The sequence below is a fragment of the Taeniopygia guttata genome, chromosome 5 (genome assembly GCF_048771995.1).
Source record: "Taeniopygia guttata chromosome 5, bTaeGut7.mat, whole genome shotgun sequence".
Lineage (NCBI taxonomy): Eukaryota > Metazoa > Chordata > Aves > Passeriformes > Estrildidae > Taeniopygia > Taeniopygia guttata.
In genome coordinates, this window is record NC_133030.1 from 14,028,374 (window position 1) to 14,047,808 (window position 19,435).

The 19,435-nt window shown below is 42.2% G+C and overlaps 1 protein-coding gene across 12 annotated transcripts in view; it reads left to right on the forward strand.

Moving 5' to 3' along the window:
• The window catches only part of DENND2B (DENN domain containing 2B), a 155,040-nt gene that overhangs the window by 27,924 nt on the left and 107,681 nt on the right, over positions 1–19,435 (forward strand). For 8 of the 12 annotated variants that reach the window (XR_012056233.1, XR_012056234.1, XR_012056235.1 and 5 more), the window contains exon 2: positions 11,112–11,199. The gene's annotated coding sequence lies outside the window, so the exon portion shown is untranslated. Of the gene's footprint in view, positions 1–1,248; positions 1,268–1,423; positions 1,443–11,111; positions 11,200–11,565; positions 11,850–19,435 lie in introns of those variants that run through there. The other 4 variants (XM_030273818.4, XM_072929632.1, XM_072929633.1 and 1 more) reach the window with 4 other exon arrangements.

Sequence of the window (19,435 nt, forward strand, 5' to 3'; positions counted from 1 at the left end):
GTGCTGAGCAGCCCATCCCTTCTTGTCCCCCCATCCAGTGTGTGCTGGCAAATCTGCCACAGTTGTGCCCATGGGCACGATGATGCTCGGCTCCCTCACACACTTGCAGGCTTTGGTCGTTTCTGTGTGCATGAGCTGGTGTGGGACTTGATTTTATTACTGTGTTCTCAAGCTCCCAAGTTGCTGACTTTCCAGCTAAGTGCAACACTTCACACATGGCTTTCTGTTGTGCTTTGCTTTACACTTAATAGGATTTTAGTGGTACAGCAGGAGTAACAAAAGCACTGTTAGCCACATTTTGTATATCTCACTGCTTTTCAGCTCTGCTCACCCACAGCTTGCAGTCTCCCATGGACAGAGAAAAATGTCCAGAAGGCAGTGAGGTTCCTGGGCTTGTCCTGACTAGCACTGCCTTTCATGGCCTCTGAAGACAGAGTATTGAGCTAGAGGCACTGCTGGTCTGACCCTGAAGGGCCTTTTTGGTGTTTTTAAAGTACATCTCTATTCCAGTCTTAACACTGAAGTCGCTGTAGACGTGGTATTTTGCATTCTTATATGATTGGCAAATGTGCGTGGATCATGTTTATTTTTAAGGGGTTAATTTAAAATCTGTAAAACCTTCCTACTTTCTAGGAATTTGGGGTGTTCAGCTCAATCTATGCCTCAGCAAATGGCTTCTATTTAATAACATCTTTGTATATTACCATTGAGAGATGGCTATCTTGGAGACCTAATCTGTGGATGTGTCCAAGGGTGAAAAAAGAGCAAAAAAGTAAGACTGAGAGGAGGTGAGATGGGAGAAGGAACATTATTTGTGCAGGTTTTTTAATGGATAATGTGTAGGATGAATAAGGGCAGAGATGCTCCAAGAGCATTCTGAGATAACAAAACAGCTTGTTTAGCTAACCAGGATGGAAATGACAGCCTTACCCATCCTTCTGTCTTGCTCTCCTGTGAACTAACCAATGCACAAGCAGCACTCTTAATGTTTGGGGCAGGACTGTGCACAGCTGCTTTTTCTGCTCCTTTGGGTTTTGAGATGACACTGCAGGGCTAGTGGTGTTTTCCCTCCAACTCCTGAGTGTAGCACCTTCTGTCTGGAAGCTGATGACACTGCTAGCTCCTCATGTTTTGACAGGTCCTCTGGCACCAGTGTGTGCCTGTGTGTCACCACACTCCATGAACCTGCTCCACAAACCCTGTCTCAAGCTACAGTGCTCTTTTACTGGAAGGCATGACTATTTTCTCAATAGAACTCTCCTCTGTAGTAAGTGCTCGTTTCCTTTCCTTCCCTCTGCAGAAAATATTTGTTACTCAAAAGACCTGTTCTGAGGATTAGCCAGGCACACCAGAGATGCCAGCGAGGGAGACCCGTTCTGAAGCAGCAGGTTTTGGATCATGCTGCAGCCCATCACTTGTGTAGGCTTCCCTTCCTCTCTCAAGTAAGGTCTTAAAATCTTTTGAATGACTCACTCAATAGGAAAAAACTCTACTCTGTACTAATGGTTAATGGGTCTTTCTAGCAGATGTAAAATCCAGTGAAACATATACAGTTTCTTTAGTTTTAAGAGGAACAGATGATTTAATAAGCAGCTATAAATCTCTTGGGAATGTACAGACATAGTCCAACAGCAAACTTCTGCCAGTTTTTTCACTGACTAGACTTATAGCCTATGAGTCATAGCAGTCTGCTCCACTCTCCACCTCAGTTGCCTGTTGTTGTTTTTGCTTTAGAGGTTCTCTGTGCTGCATATGGATTTTTTATCACCTTCTCCTGTTAATGGGCTTGCTCTTTCATCCAGGAGACAGCCTCCAAGCAGTTGACTCTTATTCTCTGTGCATGACAGTGCATGATGTTTCTTTTCCATTCCCTAGCTCACTGTGTGACTTTAAAATTGTATAAGGAAAATGTTTCTGAGGAATGTGTTAATACAGCCTCCTAAATGGGCCTAATAGTGGGAATCCAGTTAAATTAAAAGAGATATAGGCCGTCTCTTAATATAGTAATGCTTTCCTTCCAGCAGTCTGTGGCCATCTTATGAAGGTTAATAAGTTTATTGTAGCAGTATTTCCAATAGGTTCAGTTATTATCAGCTCTTTAGAGACAAGGGAAAAGGCAGAAAGCAGAAAGGTGTTTCAGTTGCCTGTGTCTCATGCTGAATTGCAGGGGATGGTTGTATTTTCTAAAGTATTCAGTTGCCATTCCAAAAGGATGTAAAATGACTCGCAGTGTTTTACAAACATCATCTACATTGTGCTGGCCTGCTGGCTCTCTGTGAATGTCTGAGATATCTGGGAAGGGTGCTGCAAGCTCTTGTTTTATTTTACAGCTGGTTCACAAGCCCTGTGAATTATACTTGGGAGCCACTGTAGAGGAGGTGAGGAATTAAAATTACTAAGACTTGCTTCAGGTCACATCCAGGTAAACTAGAGATAAAACTAGTGATAAGACAAGACTTTGCGAGGAATATTTAACCATTGTGGAGGCTTTTACAAGACAGGTGCATTGCAGTTTATTTTGAATGCAGCTGGATGCAGGGGATTTTAAAAATAACCCACAGCATAGATTTTTTTTTTCTTTTAAATCTCACAATTTAATTACAAAAATCTAAGAAAATGCTGCAAAATTCTCACTTTGTCAGAATAAACAGGCAGTAAAAATCAGGTTCTAATTATTTCAGTGGCTCAGGACAGCATTTGCATTTGTTGCTCTCTGGGACTCTGTAAATGGTGAGGAAATTTCTTTTTTCAGTGGTAGGGATGATGAGGAAACCCTGTTTGACCTTTTTCAGGCTGGAGTGTGTATCAAAAATGCATAGATGTGAAGCAGGTTAAGAAATTGGAAACAGCTTAGAGGCTGTTTAATGTACAGGATTGTATAATGTGACCAAAAAGATATTGTTTGTAGTTCATAGTGGGATTACAACTTACTGCATTGTTCCAACACCTTCAGGAAGCTGAACAAGCCTCATGTTACCAGGCAAAGAAAGCTATCCAAGGTCATATACCTGCATGGTGTCAAAAGCAAGAACAACATTTGACTCTTGTGACTCCTTGTTAGGCCTCTCCGTACAGTTCAGGATGAAGCGTAGAAGTTTTCAGCACCGTGCATATGTGCAAAAATACCTCTTTCAGCTCTTTCTGGCAAACTGAGAGCGTTGCTTTATGCTTTCAGTAAGCACAGAGCTCTCATGTTTACTGATGGGACTTTCACACGTCAGGAAATCAGAAAACTGGAGACGTAATCAGCATGTCTGTTCTTGAATGAGGAATTTTCCCCAGAGCGAGTTGTGATGCGTGCTCCTAATGATTTGCATCTTATGGTTCAGACTTTCCATGAGCTGCTTCCAGCACTGTAGGCATTAACTTGTGTTTGCAGTGTACACACACCCCCAGCTGCAAGGGTAGCAGCCATAGCTTCCATGTTTAGATCTTGGCATAGCTCTGATTGGGGGTGTGCAGTTCCTTTGGCAGCCTGGCCCAGCTGTGGGGCTTAGGTGGAGATGTCAGAGCATTCAGCGCTACACCAGGTTAGAGATTTCCTAGAAACTGAGGCTTTTAAGAGAGGTTTTGTTGCCCTTCTTCACTGGCAGCAAGATCTTTTGCAAACTTTTTGGTGTGTGGTCTGTGCACACTGAGTGGCTGACACTGAGCCTGTGTTGTGGGATTTCACCACTTCCATAGTATGAACAACAAGCAGCAACAGCTCCGAGGAGGGAGTTTTGTCCATTCCCTTAAAACAATGTACATAGCAATGGGGAACATCATGTGACCACATGGACCTTATCCAGTGTTTTAAAGGGAAAATATCTCTAACAGTGTCCTGGCCTATGTAAACTGTATAGTTTTCCCAGACTTGGAAGAAAAGCACTGGTACTTTCCCAAGTTCCACCCTTTTCAGTTTGATTTGAAAAAAAGAGGGTTGATTCTTGCTTTCCTTCTGTCTTTAAAATGGGAGCTAGTTTAGTGAAATAAGAAATTATGCATTCTCATGGTCAAGAGGCAAAATCTTATCTCTGAACCATCTGTTTTGATGAGAATGAAGCAGAATGTGTACTTTTTTTTTCTTAAGTAATAAATTTTACTCTTAGTGGTGAAGAAAAGATATGTAGGTGTGTGATTTTTCCAGCAGCCTAAATGTAGATGTTGGGACAGTCCACCCCTGGATATGGGGCTATTTTCAGAGAGATCTCCATCTTTGCTTGGAAGGATGCACAGAATTGAAGGAGGAAGGATGACCTTGCTTTTAAAGCATTCATCTGGATCTCTGGTGCTGGGAGCTGAATTTCAGCACTGGGAATGGCTTCCTCTGTGGTCTGCAGTGTGCTGCTCTGGGAATGTGCGTGCCACACAATGGATGTCAGCACAAAGGGCCCTGGAGCTGACTCCAGGAGGTCTGCACCGCCCTAAACCGCCCTACACTGCAGTGGGGCACTGTGTGGTGCCACAGCCCCTTCCCAGAAAACCCAGCTGCACCAGTTCAAGCATTGCTTTGTGCTGTTGGAGCTGTGCTGCACCAGTTCTGCTGTGAAAGCGCTTGTGGCTCATTTGGAGGTCTCTATACCACACTCCTATTGTACAGTGAGGAAGCACTGAGGTACTGAGAAACAAACACAGAGTTCATAAAGTGTTTTTGAACTGTCTGCATGGTCTGGTTTTGGATTTCTTTTGTTTTGCACAAGCTCGTCCTAGTCACTCCAATGTCACTGACTTTCATTCCCTCTGTGGCACTGGAAACCAGCTAGGAAAAAAGCCTCATTTTTGGCTGTTTCCTATGCCCAAAATGTTTTCCAGAAAACCCCAACTGACCCCAACTGCCTTCCAGGTTCTAATTCTGGCCCCGGGGCAAGCAGCAGAGCCTGATGTTTAGGGCACTGTTGGTCACACACAGTTTCCAGAGAGCCACTCTGCAGACTTGCACACAAAGCCATTGAACTCGTTTTTCTGAGCAGCCACGCTGGAGTGACATTTATACGGCTTTGCAAAGCACCCTGAGGGCCTTGAATAAAAGGATCTCTGCATATTCAAAGCAATACTATGTTTATCTGCTCTATCCAAAGTAGAGAAGAAAATGCTTTATTGTCTGTGGCTTAAAATCTGCCTGCTATGATATTTATGACAGTACAAAAGACAAACTCTTTGTATCCCTGAGAAAACACGCGCTGCCACTGGCTTTGATTTCCATGGGGTGAAGGTGGTGGGAGTAGTGCTGGGCCAGTGCTTATACTATCCATGCTCCCCAGAAATGAGAAGTGGGGCTCATGGCATTCCCCTAGCATGTTAGCAGCAGTTCACAGGATCTCCAGGCCAGCTTGGAAGTTCAAGTCGTGACTAAAATAAAGGAAGCCAACTGCATTAGCACACAGAGAAGTCGTTGCCTTTTGTCCAAAGGAATATCAGGCTGACACTTTCTTCTTGGAGTCTCTTGGCTCCTAGCATTTGGAAGATAAGATCTGTCCAGTCAGAGGGGGCTGTATAAACTTCCTGTGAACTTTCATAGTTGATGATCAAAAGGAATCACAAAACATGTTGTCATTATTTATCTATTTATTTATCTATTTAGAAGTTCAAAGAGTGTACAGTGCTATTGGTTGTGATATTTTTTTTTCCCCTCATCTAAACAAGGTGATAACTTACTGGATACACAGCCTTAGGCCCACATTTTCCATTTTGAATTTAACTTAAGAGCTGTTTTTCTCTGGAAAGCATCTTTGCAGGGGGAAAAATGTGAAAAATGCAACCACTACCCATATTCTGCTTCAGAAGTCATCCCTGCAATGCTTTCTGTCATTGTGTCCCTTGCTTTGCTAAAAGTCTCTTCCCTTTGTTAGCTTCATATAGCCAGTGTAACAACAGAGACAGTTCCCAACAGCATCTTTTTCTTTGTCCCACTGCTAGGCCAAAGTACAGTACAATTTGAAAAGTTCCCCTTCAGCTGGGGGTTTAGTTTATATGACCTGTATTCCCATAATTTATGTACTCTAAAAAGGATTCTGCCCCTCTGTTCCTATTAGGAACAGCTAATCACAGCTTTGCAGCACTAGCTCAGATTCACACGAGATTTAGACTTCCCAGAATTATATTTTTGCATGTTCTGCATCAGTGCAATTTCAGGTGTGAGGGGTCTGTTTTTTGAATTGTCTTCTAGTCCCATGTGTAGCATCTTTTGTCACAGGATGTGTGCTGTGCACAGGGGCAACAGAAATTGTCCTTTCACTTCTACTTGAAAGAAATAGTAGTGAAATGAGACAAATGGATATCTTGCATTCATGTAGGGTCAAATCAGAAATCCTGTGGAGTTTCAAGCAACTCATTGACATCTCTCCTGATATGGCTGGTTCCCAGAGGAAGCCTGCTTGTCTCATTTGCCTTTCTACTTGGGGCATAAATCCACCCTTGATGGGGCTATACAGACAGGATAAATAACCTCTCCTCGAGGGCTTCTTCCCCTCCATCAGTTTTGGACCTACAGCTTCCCGTCTCTCCTTTTTGGGCATGCCTCGGATGCAGCAGTGCCATGCAAGGAAGGGTGTTGACTGGAAGGAAGATGGGTTGCAGACAGGGCTGGCCCTGGAGAGTTAAGGAGCAGAAAGACTTATTTACACGAGATTCCCACCTTTTGGTTATCCCTCTGACTTGGCTTGTGCCTTGGCCTGGTGCCATCTGACAGAGTTTGCAGTGCTGGGATGTTGAGGTCTAGCTGAATTGACTGCCTGGGCCCAGAGCCAGTTTGTATGGCTTGTTTGGCTTTGCACAGCTTTTCTAACAGGGTGAGCTGTAATATGTGTCTCCTGTCATGAATCAGACCATAGGTATGGATAATTCTCAAACCAGGCATTTGCATGAGTTAATTCCACACTGTTCACATTTAAAGTTGTTTTATTAAGGAATTATTCGGCTTATTGCTCAGCAAATTTTCAGCATCATTTGTAGATTTAGAATGAAGGTTGTGTCCCAGTATGACCAAACAGTGTCTTAAAGCTTTAATTGCCAAATAAAAACTCTTTCCACCTCTCTTTTCTGAAATATATGACATTACTAAACTGCCACTTTGGTAAAATATTGTAGCACATATATTTAAGTGTATTTTTAAGCTCTTTTGAAGTCAATGTTTAAGTGCTTTGCTGAATCAGGGCCTAAAATAATAATAGCCACAAAGTTAAGCCACTTGATTTTTGAATGAGTGTTTGCACAGCAACTGAGTGCATGTCAGCTTCTTGTCATGACCCCCAGGTGCAGATCTCCCCTTAGGTTCAGTGAATTAGAAATGTTTTCCAATTGCTGTCTTGCACACAGTTGCAGTGTCAGAGTCAGACCCAAGTATGGCGGGCTCTCATTTGCAGAATGAGATCAAACTGAAATGGGATATAGAGCCACAAAGGGATTGGCAGTATCTCAGAGAGCACAGCTATGATTAGTCATTTCCTATATACATACTATATAAATACTGGGTATGTACACACACAATTCTTTCTTCTCTGCATTAGTGAAACCAGTACTGTGCTGCAAACCTGATCCTTGCTAGATGATTGAGGGGGTCATGGAAAATTAATTCTTCTCTTAGAAGAGAGTTGTGCATATACTATAAGTAAAGGATCTGAAATGGGGGAAGAAAAATCTGTGGCTGACTGATCTGAGGCTTTTACCGGTGCAGTCTCCTTGCAGCTGGGGAGCTCCTATATTGAGTCATCTCCTTTGCTACAAGGCTACAATCTACTTTTGTGCTACTTACTTGGATACCACAATCCTAGCAAAACATGCAGTGGGGCAAAATTGAAGTTAACATGCCAATGAAGGCAGTGGAATGTTTAATCACTTTGGTAGAATGATACTTTTGGGGTCAGAGGTGTTATCTTGTGCCACTTGCTTTGTTGTTGTTTCATGTTCTTACACCATCATGTTGGAGTGTTACCATTAAGGGCCAGTGCTGTGCACTGTTAATTTAAAGAACTCAGTGGTGCTATCGGACTGTTTCAGAGTGTTTGGTGGCTGCTGCCCTGCCTGTCATCACTTTGCCCCACCTGGTAGTCCACAGAATTCCCTATGCAAAAGTACTGAGTGCTGGGTCTCTATAAAAAGAGAGCACAGTTTTTGTAGTGCATGTGTGCTTTACATTATGATCTGGCTTGGGCTTTTCCCCTTATTTCCATTCCTCTGCAAGTCACTGCCTGGTGATGAGGAAGCGCTGCTTCCAAGCTCCCTGCCTCTCCCAGTGAGGTCAGCAGGAGCTGCAGGCACTTTCAGCACTATTGGGTTAAAAACATATTGGGACAGACTAATTAAGTTTCACTTTTGCTGTTGAGTCTGAAATGATGGAATTTTAAACAAATACATATTTGTTGAGGTCACTGGAAGGATGGTAAATGTGTGGACATGACACGAGGAAGAGCAATAACATGGACGTCTTCAATGGGAAAGGGTCAAAGGTCCTTGTGAAGGGCAGAAAGTTATGTGAGGAGGAGAAAAATCTTAAGTAACTTTGCAGGAGTGTTTTTATCTAAAAAAATTGCAAAGAAAAATGTTACTGAAGTTGAAGCAGTGATTAATTTGAATTTATGCCTACCAGAAATTTGTGCTGCTGTTGTGGCTGGCTTAATCTGGAGCTCACCTCTGATGTTGTGTTTTCACCTACTGAAAGTGATAAAATTTCATGAGGAGCAAGTTTGATTTTTGTTTTCTTTCCTGTTGCTGCTGGTGGCTGCTTGGAAAGCATTCAGTAAAGGATCTCAGACCAGGAATCTCATGTTTCCCTTGCCAGTCTCCAGGCAGAGACTCCAGGTGTGCCTGGTGAGGGCTCCTGCTGTGCACTCACCCTGCTCAGTGCATGTCTGCTCCTGTGCCTCACGTGGCTGCTCCATCCCGGGGCCAGACGTGTAGGAAGGAGTGCGTTCAACCAGTCAGAAAGGGGAAGTGTATCTGAAATAAGAAACTAAACATCAGCTGCATGTGAGTAATGGGTTGTCTGTCTCCTGCAGGGAGGTGAGGGTACACACTCTGGTGCCTTTTGATGGCAGGGTAGCTGTGATGTTGTAATTAATGCAAACTCTGCTGTTCATCATGTCCTCTGTTTATGATTTCAGAGCCTAAATTGTGTTCTGAGGTATTGATGTGCTCAAATGAAAGCTCAGTGAGAAAAAAAAAAAGATGTGGGAATGGCTCTTGTTTTACTGGGATCAGTCCGAGCTACATATGTCACCTTTTGGCAAGGAACTGAGTAAGGGTGTATTCATGGGGTTTAGAATAGAACTGTGCTTGTCTGAGGGCTTCTGTGGCAGTCACCTGCCCAAGGCCAAAGCTTGGGTCATAGTTTTACTACTGTGCCTTAGTCCTACGTATTTGTATATGCATGATATATTTTAACAGCTTCACTTGCTTGCTTGGAATTTTAAACTGTAACAGAGTGTGTATGTAATACACAGAGCATTTTTAGTGATTTATGAATGCCAGCTTGCCTGCTCCCCCAGATCCTTGCCATATATGCAGATGTGGTCACAGAATGAAGTGCCACAGAGCCTTGCCATGAATGCTGGGGTGGGATGTGATGCAGATGGTTGGTACATACTCCCATGTTACCAGTAATGGGGTCTATAGAAGAGCTGAGCATGATCAGCCATTTCACTTGTCCATTCCTAGAGTGGTTTTTTATTACTTCTGTGTTTTTGAACATTCCCTCTGCAGTGATGCAACGTAAAATGTTACTTTCCTGTGAGGAGTTAGCAGTTTCCCTCTTTCCCCAGTCACACTGCTGAAATTGTGCCCATTTGCAGCATGTGATTAATATACCTTAGTTATACACCAAAGGAACTTTTCAGGACAAAACCAAGTTATAATTCCTTAATATTTGGCTCTCGTGTCTTTGGCTGGGCATTACTGGTGCATTCTTAGCAGAACTTAGTGTGAAGTTGCAAACAGCATATGGTACTTTCATATCTAGGAACTCTTTGATGTACTGTCATCTCAGCATCTTCTGGACTCTTGACAGCTTAAGTAGCTGTTTTGTTGTATTTATCTACCTGTGAGTAGTCTGCACACAGTTTTTGGTAGCAGTGTAAAATATGCCTCAGGTATATGCTTTTGTGTGTTGTTCTTGTTAGAGAGAGAGATGGTTTCAGTGTATAGTCTGCTGGGAGCCCTGTCACTCACAAAATTCAGAGTTTTCCAAAGTACAGGCAATAATATGCTCTGGTGTAGTTTATATGTAAGAATGGCTATATGGAGACACAGTTGTTCCCGTGAAACATCTTGGCTATCTCACACAACCAGAAGAGTAATATACGGGAACTCTTTAATCTCCTCATGTAGAAACTTAGTTATGCTGATTATATCATGTACATTTTCTTGTGTTCAACTCCCAAAATAACATATAAAGGATTTAATATGCCAGTGTTGAATTTTAAATGCAGGGGTGGAGCATCATAACAGCACAATGAAGTGGTTAATAGATACGGAAGAAATTGATTTCCTATTTAGCTTGGCATAGGCAGCTTTGCAATTTTCTGCCCACTAGAGGGACTGCTGCTTATACTGCTCATTGCAGAACAGACTCATGAAATCCCTTCAGTATCTTTTATGAAGTTTCAAAACTTTGAATGACTGACTCTGATTAAATCCTCTAAAGAGTAAGTCTCCAAGGTATCTCTCCAAGTGTAAAAACTTTGGGCACAGTACTCTTATTCTGAGTCCAAATACTTTTAAAGTGAGTTTTCTTAATAAGTGTTCTTTCTTTTTTATAAAGTATTTTCTGTTCTCTTGATTTATCAGTCCAGACTTTCCTATATGACGTTGGTGGGGATTAATTTGGATTCTTTTTGTCAAGGAAAAAATGTTGTATGTCTTTATTTATGTTTGGTGTAAGTTTTGTTTTGCAACCATGGTGCCAGTGAATATGGTAAACTAATCAGTTCTTGTATTCACAAATGTCAGTGAAATGGGTTTCTCCTTTAACTGGGAGATAGCAAGCTTTGGGTAAGCAGCAATTAAACTTATAGTCAGTATGAGAAAACTTCCAGATGTTTCTCTGTGTTCTTGTTTAGCTGGGGGATTTTTTTTTTTTCTGTTTGTTTGTTTGAGCTGCATGTTTCTGACTTGCCCAATTTTCTCCTTAATTACAGAAACATGAAAGAATACAGGAAGTCCTGCATGACCTTATGAATACCTGTGCTAATTAAGTCACTGACTTGGTACTGGGAGAACAGCAAGGTAAGCAGTCAGGCCTTGCCAGCAGAATTTCTTTTAATCTGCATGATTGTATTTCAGCAAAGCTTTAGTGCTTTCACATATCAAATTCATAAGTAGTCAGGCAAAGACAAATAGCCTGCAGGTCTGAATGTGATAGATTTACTTATAGTTCAAAGCTTTGGTGAATAAATATTTCTTTTTTTCCTTCTGGGGAAAAAAAAATATACAACTTTTGTGATTGTTTTCTCTTTTTTAGAAGGTGATATCTCTAATTTCCACAATCAATTCCTGCCCATATCTCAGCTTCCTGGGCTGACTCTGGGGAGGGGCTGGAGGAGGGGTGGAATGTTTCAAAACGTAGCTGATGAAAAGGCACGCTGTTTTGTGGATGCCTCCCAGAATTGTTTAAATCTGTGTGTGTGCGCGCGCGCTTATGAAAAGAGGGGGGAGAGAGATCTCCATGACAACTGGCCTGGCCAGTCTGTGTTCTCCGCAATCATTTTAGCTGGAATCAGTGCTGCAAGAGGTCATATGAAGGAGTTATGGGAAGCACAGCAGGTATTAGACACTAAACGACTGGTTTTCTGATTGCCTCAGATAATAACACAGAGTTTTGTCTGGGAAATACAAATCTGAGAATGGAGTGGAAAGGGAAATGCTCCAAATTTCAGGTAACAAAAATTGCCTTTTTAATGTTATGTCCTCCCATTGTAAAGTTTGATTATTATTATTTTTTTTTTTTCATTGGTGGTGGTGTTTACTCCCAGCCGAGAGCGCTGGAGTGAGCTTGGATTCCCTAACTCTGGGGAATGATGTCATGCAGCAACAGTTGGATTCTATTAGCCAGGGAAAGAGGAAACATCCTGCATTTTTTGTTTTTGGGGTGGGAGGGGGGAAGGGAGTTACTTTGGCTCTTTGTTGAATCTTGTGCAAAGGCTACAAGAAGTGTTTTAAAAAGTTTGTAACAAATTAATTCCCAGAAAATACCATTTAGGACCCAGACAGCACCAAAGCTTAAACCCACTGCAATGATTACTCCAATATGAAAATTATTATGGAAATGGTACAAAAATCAGAGGACTTTTCTTTCATCTTGAATGCTCCTATATTAATCTTTAATGAGAAAATTAATTAAACCATAATTAAACAGAGGATTTGGAGCCTCCCTGCACTTGGAATCCTTTAGTAATTGTTTGGAGAATGTGCTGCTATAGAGTTTCTTCTGGGTTGGGCCTTCTCTCAAGCGGCTGCTCATGAATAGATGATGCTGGCAGCATTGTTCTTAATAAGGTTTTCAGTCCTACACTGTGTATTTCAGATCTGTAGACCAGCCTTTTTGGGTGAAGCCCAAAAGTGGGGAAAGAAAGCAGAAAATTCATAATTTCAGCAATTTGAAAGGGACTTTTCTTCCCAGCTTTCCTTTTGCTAAATACTGTATTAAACACTCAATGCTAGGGCATCATGCATAGCATTTTAAGCAGAAAAATACCTAATGGTTGTACAACTGTTGTATCCTAATGAAAAAACTTAAAAACTTAATATAATCCTACTTTGCCAAACATCACAAAACCACATTCTATCAGCAAACGTGATGATTATATTAGGTCACCATTGTGCTGTTTAAATTCCTCTTTGGAGATGCTCATTTCTACTTTTATGCTGCTTTGTTCCCTTCAGTGTGTTTCAGGCATGATCCAAAGCTTGCTGGAGTCCATGGGAGTCCTCCCCTCAACTTCAAAGGGCTTGGGGTCAGCCTCTGCCTGAGAACTTCTCAGCCTCTGTGTCAGTCTTTTGACTGCAGGACCAGGCCACAGGCTCTGCCTTTTCTTTCTTGAACTTTCCAAACAGAAGGTCTTTTTGTGTTTCTCCAAACAATGCCAGACGCTGCTGACTGGCTTCAGTGTGGCTGCTAATAACACATGCTGGAGATGATGGTGATGCTGATCTCCACTTTCTCCTCAAACCTTCCTAGAGGGGAAAGAAGGGAAATCAGATCCTTCTAATTCACCTCCCTCCCTACAAATGGCTGTTGTTTACAAGTGTGTGTGTGCAAATTGTTCCTCAATTATAGGGCTGTGCTTCAGAGGGGAGTTCCAGGAAGACTTTAGGGAAAAAATGCTGTTGTAGCTGTGACCTATCCCAGAGCACTCATGCAGGAGGAGCAGGCTGTGTTGGAGCAGAACTGACAGCTGTCATCTGTAAACTGAGGGCTCATCAGCACTGCCTAACACTTTGTGTCCACCTTTTGCCTACCAGCTTAATTCCATAAATAAATGCTACTGTTAGCAAATATTGAGAGCCTGGTTTGGAAAAAAAATTCATCTCTTTGATGGTTGGGACTGGTTTAATAAGAAATCCTTGCGCTAATTCTGACTAGAAATTAAATATCTGTGGAGCTGGTGTGCTAATTTGAACCATCTCCCTCCTTAAGAAGGAACATTGTGATTATTTCCCAATTGTAAGGTTCATTTGAGGGAAAAATGCTATTAGTCCCTGAAATTTCTAAGACCGAAAAATCTAATAATTTTCAATGTTAGAACTGCTGCTTTTAAGTGATTACATTTTATAGATGATCATCCAGAGAACCTTGAGAGATATCTGCAAGCAGTTGCAAACTGGGTTTTCCAATGGCAACAGTGGGTTTTTGGTGTGTATCTGTTTGCTGTGATGCAGCAGGAAGCCTGGTGAATTCTCTTAGAGTTTCTGGCTGAGTGGCATTTTCCTTAATGGTCTGTGCTGTAGCATTTGCAAGCATCATTCTCTTGGTCTTTTAAGATAATTTCCATACATTCTAGCATTCTGAATAGTTTCAAATGAAGTTTGAAATACCTTATGTTATGCATATCTTACAAGTAGGAAATAAAAATTAAAATATATTTGTAACTACAATTGTAACAAGATTGACCCATTGTTTTTTTCATCTATTGAGAGAGTGAGCAATTCAGGAAGGCTGCTGGTACAGGTGGTAAGGCAGGTGGAGTCCTTGAAGGAGTCTGTGCGGGTGTAACAGCTTTGTGTTCAATGCAGCACCTCTGGACAGGTCCTTAGCTCAGCATTTACAGCTTTCTGAAGTTGTCACTTTATAAGTGCATTCATGTCTGTATTTCAAAGACATTTGCTTTGTGTTGTCCAGATATAAATCTTCTCACTGGTCCCAGGTGTCCACCGTGTTTCTGCCAGTGGCTGAATATCCATATTCTGTCTGTGGATAGTCCATGGCTGAGTTTTCCAGAGACATTGGTGAAGTTCTTTGGTGGGATTAACTGCTTTCTGTACTTAGAAGGAAAGTGAAGGGATGCAGTAGAAATTTTTTTCTTCTCTACTCTTGACTGTCTACAGAGTAATTTTTATATTCTGAGGTCAGTGTTTTAATTGCTTGATTTATCTTGCATAGATCCTGCCTTCTGTAAATCCTTGTACGTCCTCTATCCATAGGCTGACAGCAGATGTTTGTGGTGTCTATTGAGATCAATTCCAGGTTAACTGCTACACGGATGTATTTGTCATTATTACATAGAAATACTCTGCTTTGCACATAAGCTGAGGCTATCTAGAAGCCTAGGACTGACTTTGTCTTTACAATTCAATACTAGTTTCTGCTCTTATTAATTTTTATTAGATTACTACAAAGTCCTTTCTATTTTTCTTCTTAGGGAAAGTCTGTGAGACATTGGAAAAACCCTGTAGTTTTCTTTGTTTCTGCTGTTTCTGTTGAAGGTTGATTTTCAGAGCACCTGGTGTTGTAGACAGATGTACCATTAAATTCTTGAACACAAGATCAGTATTCTCATCTGTAACCTTATGCCCATTATAGGTAGAATTAATTGATTGAAAACAATGGTGCTGCATGTTTGGTAGACCTGCTCACGGTGATGCTCAGATCTTTCCTGATTTTCTATAAGTTAATTTCAATTCCAGCAGTATGAACAATGAGTTCCCAGTTGTTTCCTCTCATGTTCTGTTTTTTGGTCATAAGTGACTTCCCAAGGTGTAAAATGTGACACACAAAAATATCTGTTCTGTGCAGCTCACACTGCTGCACAGATAGGGGTATGGCTGCCTTTAATTACAGCAAGAACCTGGACATGATGGCACTGTCATTCTGCTCTGCAGTGCAGGCTCTCATTAGTGCTAATCAGTGATCTCTCTTCTGCCTGTGCATCTTTGACCCAGTTACTTTGCTGAACTTAGCACAGTTGCTAGTGTGACACAAAGCAGACTCTTGGCACAACCCTGATCACAGAGCAGGGCAAGATCTGGCAACTTTCACACAAATCCATTATAATTAAAGCTTCCGGTCTGGGATTTAAACTGCTTCTTTCTCTTAAAAGCCTGAGAGGCTTTTAAAAGTATTTTTTCAGGCTGAAAATGGACCCACTGCTGGTAGAAGCAAAGTCCCCAGGTGGTACTAGCTTTCGGCAGACCTGGAAGAAGCAGGTGCTGCTTTTGTTCCTTCATCAGGCTTTGCAAACCTGAGTGCTTTTTTGAACAGAGCCTCCCAGTTGTTCCTCAGTTTCTTGTGACAACAGAGTCCCCTAAGCAGTTGCAGGAGTGTTGCACAGTTGGCTTTCCTCCAGTGCCAACTCTTATTCTGAATTCAAGCCTCATGTAACATTAAACTTCTCTGCCCACTTGGAGCCAAACTGCTGTAGTCAAGGGGCTGTTCAAAGGAGGCCTGTTTCCCAACCCTCTCAGAGGCAGTGCTTCTTCCCGGAGCCCTTTCTGCCCATCCTGTTGCAGTTTGATGACAAGAAGATGAATTGGAGGTCAAAATTTCTGCCAATGGCAAGAGCATAATCTGGCATCCCCTGTGCAACTGGTATCCAAAGGATACAAGCCATCAAATTGTCTGTGCTCCTGGGCCAGCTGAGCCTTTTGGTTTATGACCAGAACATCCCTCCTGTCTTTAAAGCTTCCTTGAAAGTTAAAAGGCGTCACTAAAGATTTACCACATTTATGGGGCATGCAGCTGGGCAACTTTGACAGTCCAGAACCTGTTCCCTACAATGCTGTTTCATGCCCTCTTGCTAGAGAGCAAAAAGAAAATTGAGCTATAGCAGTATGGAAACATTTGCAGCTGCACAACTCACATTCCTGTATTTCAGTCTCTCACAGGCTCATGCAGACCTTCTATTATTAGTTTTAAAAGAATAGCTGACAGCTGATTAATTTGAATGGTGTATTCCAGAGAGAGCTGTTTTATGACTGTCAAGAGTAGCAAGCCAAGAAAATATTGACTGAAGTTAAAAAGATACTTCTGATGTAGAGCAAAATCTTGTTTATCAAAAAGATTTGTAGGGGACAAAGCCATCTTCATACCACCCTGCTGTCAACATGTTCAAGCCCATGCTGGGGGAGGTGAGAAGCGGAACAGCTCAGCCTGTTTTGCATTCATTCCCTCAGTTTTCTGGGAGAGTTCCCAGGGGTTTCCTGGCATGTTGTCACAGCGCAGGGGCCATATTTGCAACTCAGCCTTTAAAAACCCACCTTAAAAATAATTTCAAATGAACTCATTCTGATGTTGGTTTTTGGAGAAGAGTCAAGTTGGTTTCAGAGGGAAGAGTGAAAATAAAACTACTTTTGGACAATGGATGTGCTCTGTGTAATCAGCTGACGCTCTGGATTAGAGCTGCTCTCCTGTGCATCAGGCTGGGTTTCACTGTTGTACTGACCCTGCTGCACTCAGGCTCATGGCAGCAGATGGGCTTTTGGAAGGGTATGAAGGTCTAAGAGCAGACATTGGTTTTTCAGTGGTGTCTGGTCACACCTTTTATTTGCTGTGGAAAGCACTGCCCTTGTGTGCCACTTGTAAGCAAGACACTGCTCACAGCCTGGGCAGCTGAAGCACAGTTACAATACTCTTGCCCTGACCTTGGCTTCAGTGGAGAAGGAGAGCCAGTCCTGTCCCTGGAAATGGTCCATTTAGACCTTCGGCCTCCTTCAGCAACAAGCCTCTGCTATAATGTTGAAATGTCACTTCCTTTCATGGACCTGCTCCCCCTGACCTTTCTGTGGGAGACTCTAGTGTGGCAGGACTCACAGAAGGTCAGAATGAAGAGAGGCTCAGGGCAAGAAGGCAAAATCATACCCTAGTAATGAGATTTGTTTTATGTAAAGATTGGATGAAGGCAGAGGTTGAACTAACTGCATTTAGAAACACTGATTTTGTGCCCACATGCTTGGAGCTCTTTTCATGGTATGGGGGCTGCTAGCCAAGCTGGTTGAGAAGAGAACCCCATCAGCCAGTTATACCCTTTTCTGCTTCAATCTCAGAGCACAGTTGAATGTGCAGAATTTATATGCTCTCCTCTCCTATGAACACATTTTCCAGGTTTCTGCTGAAACACATCATGAGCTGAGGTCCCTGCTGTGATTTATTTACTATTGGCTGACGTGTATGGACAGCAGAAAATAAATGTAGGCATGACTCACTAAACAAATGTCAACCTGACTTGGTGCCATGTACTGCAATAGCACAGGATGCCTCCTGGGATCAGTAACATCTGCAAGAACTGGGCATTCAAAAGGCAGCCCGAGGTCAACAGCCTGCATCACCTTATCAGCTGTTCTCAGTGCTTGTGACTCTAATAATGGGTGTGCTACTTGTTCTAAAAGTAGGGTGAGATCCTCAGGTAGAAGAAGGCAGTGGAGTTATGCTAAAAATTCTCATAATTTTACTGTAAAATCTCTGCAGTTCTTGTTCTAGGTAGGGCAGGCTGATTGAAAAGGGGCCATCTACCCAGAGATTCCAGGAGTCAGGCAATGGCTGCTCTGGTCAGGCTGTGAGATATCCTGAAATCCTGAACTAATTCCTCTTTCTCCACCTCAGTATTTCCATGTACAAAACCAGGCCACATTAAGTGAATTCTCCTGTGTACCAGCCTCTTGCTGAGCTGTATCAGGTGTATAATGTCATTTTGGCAGCTGCATTTCTGGTGAGATCTTGGCTACAGCAGCAGTGCCTGTGGGCTGTCTTCTGAGATCTGGCATCACAGGAGCTCCTCAAGGACACATTGACAGAACAGACTCCAAAGTGAACTGCCACTGGCTCCTGAGAAGGGTGAGTTTTTACTACCTGTATTGGCACCAAATGATATGCTGGCTTCTGGAAGCATTAAAGTGTTTACTATTAAAAAATGATTTGTCATGAGAAAAAGATAAACCTGTTGCTTGCAGTGAGGGAACAATCAACTGCTCCTGAGTCTGGGTGGAAAAGGGAAATGGTAGAAAATAGTTGAAGGAACAGGGCAGGAAAAAAAGCCAGTTGATATTGTGAAGGAGTTGAGAGAATGTTGTTAAAACATAATTCTTCTGGATGAGAGGTGGCTTTTCTGTGAGCAGAAGGCTAGCAAAGTCAAAACCCAGGCTCAGCTTATAATTTCAACACTTATCATTGCAAGATTTCCTTATGATCTGATTTAAAAGCAAACTGACCCATCATTGTAGATGAGTAATCCTGCAAGAGATTTTTTCACTATCATGGACACATGGTGCTCCCAAAACAACACAGTCCAGGACACTTGTGGCAGTGGGGTGATACTGGGACCTGCTGGACTATTTCACTGCTGAACAGGAGCAGCAGCTCTTGCCCTGGGCAGATTGTCCTTGTGACGGTGGCTCATTAACGATTGTCCCATCAGTTATGTTTCCATGACAGCCTCAGGTCTGACAAATGTGACAAAGTTGTGTTTTATCAGCAAATCCCCTGTGGGCCCTAGTCAGGAAAGCATTTGGATAAGGAGAGAAAATTATTCTTCCTGCTCTTTGTTACTGACCAACTGCTCTTTGTGCGTGAAGCAGCCAGCCATGACTGGCTACGTTTCTCTGCAATTTGCAGTACCTCCTGTGTAGGGCTGAACCAGTGCTGACTCAATGAGTTTTCCATTTGTTAAGAAGTTTTATTCATTGTTTTGGGGACCAAGTAAGCTCTAAAGGTCAGATTAAAATTCTGGAGATTGAAGCACCACTGGAGGTACTACAGGGAGGCTTGGGCACCCTTGAATCAAACAGACTTTTTTGCAGAACAGTTACAGAAATTCAGATAGCTGTGTTGGCCAGGGTTGAACCTGTGGGGTGAGCAGTCACACTTGTTCTCTTGCAGTTACTTTAAAAAAAAAAAAAGAAAAAAAAAGAGCAAGAGCATGTAATTTATATCCAACTAATACCTTCCTTTGAAATTCCTCAGTGAACACTACAAGACTGCAACCACTTGTTATCTGTATCTATTAATATGTTGTATGCTAAATCACTCATACAT